Below are 6000 nucleotides of genomic sequence, written 5' to 3'. Positions count from 1 at the left end.
GCAAAGAAAGAAACTAAGAAAACGTTCCGTTGACAGGAGTCGCACCCATGACCTCTCGGTCCGCGATGATGGCTAGCAGGCGTTTAACCGACTGAGCTACCGCCAAACACACGACGGAGGTTACGGGAACGCGCCTTTTATCTTTCACACTTTCCTCTCACAGTTCTTGGATGGAGGAATGGATGGATTCTATGAGCGTCCCACTTATAGCAGGGCGGTGACATGTGTGCCACCAGGCTCGAAAAAAAAAACATACCGTTGCTACGACCATCCGATTCAGCGTGTTTACAATGGAAGTGTAATTTCGTCAACGCTTTAACACACCGCGAGGTGGTGGCTTTAGCCCAAGCCTCGCTCATAGCATCCATCCATACAGTGTCTGTGTCTTTCTTGCTATCTCTCTCTAGTTGTAGTCGTTCTCTCGCCTTTATTTTTTTTCTCCTTCTTGTCTTTATTTCTAGTACTCTCTTTCCCTCCCTTTCTATCTATCTGTACTCGTTACTCTCCTCCTCACCCTCACATCTGTCCTCCTCACCCACCCTCTTGCTCTACTATACTACATAAGGCTATGATATACTCTGCTTACGTGGTGGGATAGCCGAGTGGTTAAGGCGCTCGTCTTCGGATCGTGGGTACGCAGGTTGAAATCTCGATTCCGCAAGAAATTTTTTCCGCAAGAATTTCTTTCTTTCTCTAACTTCATTTCTCTTTCCTTCCTTCCTTGACTCTTTCTTTCGTCCTTTCCTTCTTTCTCTCTCTCTCTCTGTACTCGTCCTTCGCCCATCAGTGTTATTGCGTCTTGCGTAGGTGAAATCGGCGCGCCTTTTCTGGGAGCAAAACAGATGAACAAGAAGACTACGATGAAGAAAACGAAAAGAGCGTGAGCCGTTTTATGATGATGATAATTTATATTCGCTCTGCACGTACGAACGGCCGACCTCAACAGCCACGCTGTTAAAACGTACAAATTACAATAGGGTTGGATCCTACAATGTTGTCCACCACAGATCTTTTTGATCATGTTTCAAGAAGGCTATTAGCTTCTCCCTTATTTATGACTATAGAGTGAAGTAAAAAATCGGCAAATCCCACGCCTTGTGAAAATCGGTTTCATGCGATGCAGCCAGCAAGTAGTTCTATGCTACATTTCTTGGCTTTAAGCAAGCGTTACGAGGTGGATCGACGTGTTTTTGTAAGTGTAGTAGCTGTGTGTACATGGTGGGCTTACCTGGCACGTCATCAACACCGGCGTTTAAGGGGCAACTCATGGTCTGACGTAACGTCGGCGCTCACGTTAGAGCAAATGCGTCAGTATTACTGAAACGACGTGCACTTTACGGTGCGATGGTGTGAACATCGTACATAACTTTTCTTAGCTTATTGCTCCTGGGTCGAGCAACGGTCGGGTATAGCATGCTGAGTGATAGGAATACACATTTTAATGTTTGTTCGACTGCTACCGAGGCGGAGCAAAGACTGGAGCCACAGGTGTTAACCAGGCATGAAGCCTGTATCGTAGGAGTACACATGTAGTATGTGTTGCTTTGTTATCAAATTAGATAGCCAGCACTACAACCACAATTGACGTTGCACCGACATTACACCTGCATAGGGTCCTTTTCCAAATCAGTCTTTAGACCTGCAGGCGTGGTTCTATGGTAGAATACCTCACTGGAACACAGAATGCTGGGGTCCGATTCCTGCTGGGATTGCATATTTTGTTTTTATTGCGATAGCAATTATATAGACAGTCTCGACGGGCTTTTGCCGTCACCGTTGCCGTCGCCGTCATGTCCTTCCGTTATGAGGTCCAAATTGATAAAATCCCCCCGCGGATCGTATGTTTTACCGCGGCTAAAAGCGCGCGAGTGGGGACGGCCGAAGCATAGATCAAACGAGCCGTCCCGTTGCCGTCGCTCGCTCGAAAGGTGCATGCGATAACATCACCCCGCTCGTGAGGCCTGCCGTCGAAGCAGACAGGATATGCCCCATCCATCTTTAACGAGCATGAAAAAAGACGCGAAGACGCGAGTGGGGAGGGGGGAGTGTCACGCAAGGAGCAACTTTGAACTTTGAAATCTGAAGGCGTGGTCGCGATCGCTGGCGCGCGCGCTATCTCGAAAGCCATCACATCGGGCGGCTCGTATACCCTTCTTCGTGCTGCGCTCTCAACGCGAAGTGACTATGCCGAGAGCGTCACTCCCTGAAGCAGCCGTGTTCTCTTACACCAGCGCTTTTTAGTTACGCGAGATCGGATACAAAACAGTTCGCTGCCAACCTCACTTCGTGTATTACTACAACTTGTTATCGCATTCATTGCTTCGCATTTGCGGTGAAACTGGGACTTTTTTGCTTTCGTCGAGTAAACGCTACCGGTGTCCGTATTTCTTAATGCTCTCGCATCTAAATTACCAATGTCTGTTGTCGCCCTTCCTGGGTAGATATAAAGTGGCAATCACCTGTGGCGCATACCCGCATACCACGGCCAGTGGTATACGGTTAGACATTTTGACCGCACAAAAAGGACGAGGACAGAGGGAGATACGACGACACGGGCGGTAATCTTTCAACTCCTTATTGCCCGTGTCGTCGTATCTCCCTCTGTCCTCGTCTTTTTTGTGCGGTCAAAATGTCTAACAGTAAGCACCAACTAGGCCAAACGCAAGTTCTCCTGAAGTGGTATACGGGTATGTGCCAAACGTGTCCGAAGAAAAAGTTTGACGGCGTACGCGACAGTATTTGCACAATAGATAGATAGATAGATAGATAGATAGATAGATAGATAGATAGATAGATAGATAGATAGATAGATAGATAGATAGATAGATAGATAGATAGATAGATAGATAGATAGATAGATAGATAGATAGATAGATAGATAGATAGATAGATAGATAGTGCTTTCTCGTTCCCTATTCCGGCTGCAGCGACATGAGGCCGAACACGAATGTGCGCGTAGAAAATCTAAAACAGACTACAAAATAATATTACTGATATTCTGTTGTTTATTTTAGGATTTTATATAATACGCAAGCTCTATCAGGATTTGTATTTGTATTGCAAGAGCACCGATTTTTGGGAGAGTTGGTTTTGCATAGCAGAACACCTAACCACGTGCAAACAAGGACAAAGGTAGGTGATAACAACACACGCGCTTTGTGGTGATCGCCTACCCCTGTCTTTGTTCGCGCGCACTTTGGTGTTCTGGCATGTATTTGTAACAGTTTACACTGACCTGTGACACACACGGCTTCCATTTCGCGAGCAAAGAGGCCTGTTTGAAAAACAATGCGTAATTGACTAATATTGAAATACAGCCACGTATTTGCTGGCGGGTCTCATTATCCGCCCTTCTTATTAGATTGACGACTCCCTGTTACTTGTATGCATTGACTCGGTATTCATCGGGGAGATGCAATACGCCATACAGGCAATTCTGTTTTTCTTTCCCCGGACGCCGCCGAAGCCACGCAAACTCGTTCAAGACGACTTCAGCAAATATTTCAAACGATAAAGATTCCACCCGGACGTAAAGTCTTTCGTACGAACTGATTCATGCGCCCTACTATGCGATGACAGCAGTCAATATATAATGCTGGCTCTTTCAGTACGAAATCGAAACCGGGAGAAGACTTACGATTGCAATCTTGACATTAGTTTGGACGGGACATCAAAAACGTGCGACTTCGCCTGTTCTGGCATCAAAAACAAAGAAATAATCGCTTTAGATTTCACATTTTGCATTTGCTGTATGTTAATATCACCAAGTGGAGTTACACCTGGACGACTTGTGTAATGTTACAGCCTATTTGCCTAGTTTTATTTGTTAATTTGTGTTGAACATGGAAGTAAATACGGAAGGCAGTGTATTTGGCAGTTTATTGAATTCAGTAACATATCTGCTAAATCTGTGCTTTTATAATGACGCGACACCAGCACTAATCAAATGTGGAGTAACGTTTCCAGGAAAGCCATGGCAATCATTCTTTTCGAACATGCTCAATAAATTAAGAAAAATTCACTGCACTGAAATACAGTACTTCCCATGTGGTCCCACCTGCCGCCGTTGACAGAGTACTTGCATTAACGCTGTTGTGGGATGAATTGAGGTTTCTAAGCATGAACGGCGCACTTAAATATTTCATTTGCAAGCACGGCCCTAAACTCTGCCTTCCACATGTATGCAGTTGTTTCTGCCGAGACGTCGAAAGTGGAGCCCACAAAAATTCTGAAACATAACCGGTAAACGAGACGTAACTTTTTTATATGACTACAAAAATTTCTGGCAGCTTCGCACTATTGGTGCCAGGCCTGAAGGAAGTGAGAGCTGGGCAGCGTTTTTTATTGTTTCTCTTCGGTTATCTATTTCTTTCCTCCTCTATTTCATTCTTTATCTATTTACCAGTTTCTTCTGTCTTTTTTTTCTTTTTATTTCTATTTCTCTTCTATGTTTCTTCCTATTTTTTCTTCTCTTTCTTTTTCCATTTCTCGCTTGCTTGCTCTATTTTTTCCTATTTTTATACGTGACTTTGCCTGCGTTACGGCAAGAGACGACAGCATACGACAGTCCGGGCCCCTAAAGTATTTCGCACTTAATATTATCATCAAGGCACTCGAAGAACAAGAGGAAGAAGACTTCTCCTTGGCGCGAGTGCGCGCTCATGATGCTACATATGGCTGTGCTATACGTGGTTTTGCCAGCATTACGCCAAGCTACATGGAACGATGACTGCATACGACATTCCAGGCCCCTAAAGTGATCCGCACTTAAGAGCACAAGGCAAAATAAAGAAAGGGGACGATAACACGTAACGAAGTCAATCTCATATGAAAACAAGGGTCGCAAGGGCATGCAGGCCAGGCAGCACTTGTCTGTGGAAAAATAAAGCAGTTATGAGCTATTGACTGAAAAGCAGGCGAAAACCTCAGCGCTGAGTTGCTCTGTGATACCGGTTAAAATCAAAAGAAACACTGAATTTTATGTCTGCTTGGCTGGCGGCTTATTGCTGCAGGTCGCAAACGAATTGCGAGGGGTAATTTAGCTGAAACCTTAAAGTCTCACTCTGTCACATAAGAAAGAACTCCAGGATCTACCTGTAATATGATTCACTTGTTATGCGGTGCAAATATAAGCACGGACTTCGATCTCCCCTGAAGCTAGAAGCTAGCTCGAAGACCATACCGGTACAGGCTTTGCATACGGTGGGGGGTGCCCAAACTATCTCAGTGAGGTTGTCGTGGATCCCAGTTTCCTCCTAATTGGTATCCGTGAACGATTGTAACGAAATAATTGCGAGCGCGGAGCTACACAGTGCTTAGTGCTTGGTTGATCGAAGCCCCTCACTTGGCCACTGGCTACAATGTGTTCTTTTCGGGTAAATCTACATTCGTCTCTTTAAAAAAAGGAAAAGCTACGGGAGCGCGTTTCTCGCTTTGTTTTCGCAACCTGATGAAGGCCACAGAGAACACGACGTACATTGAGTGTGATAGAAGAAGACGCATTATTTATCTGGTAATTCACTGAAATGCTGCGTATAAGGTTTCACTGCGGCGTTAAGCTAGTCACACCCACTTGTTCATTACTGTCACTCAAATGATGTCACCGCATTATGGCAAACACTTGTATAATTTTGAATGATTTCTGTCGTCCTTAACTGTATAAGTCACGAGAGCGACAATTTTTCCGATGTCATCAAAAATGGAGCCATTTCTTTTTTGTGAATTTCAAATAACATCATCACCTACTCATCTTGAACAGCCTGAAAATTGCTCTATTCTGGCTGCTATCCATTAGGAATGCATCAGGCACTTTTCCTTGTGTACACTCTAAGAAAATATTGAGTATTTGGGGAGTGTTTCTGCCACACAGCAATATACCTAATCTGGCTTGCTCGAGTTTCCTTTCTTGAAAACCCGGCTCTCGTCATTTTCCTATCAAGAATACTATGTCACGCTGAGAACGCGCGCGCAGTTTGTGACCGGCAAGTGCCGGGACCGCGG

The sequence above is a fragment of the Rhipicephalus sanguineus genome, chromosome 5 (genome assembly GCF_013339695.2).
Source record: "Rhipicephalus sanguineus isolate Rsan-2018 chromosome 5, BIME_Rsan_1.4, whole genome shotgun sequence".
Taxonomy (NCBI): Eukaryota; Metazoa; Arthropoda; class Arachnida; order Ixodida; family Ixodidae; genus Rhipicephalus; species Rhipicephalus sanguineus.
Note: the sequence above shows the minus strand (reverse complement) of the source record.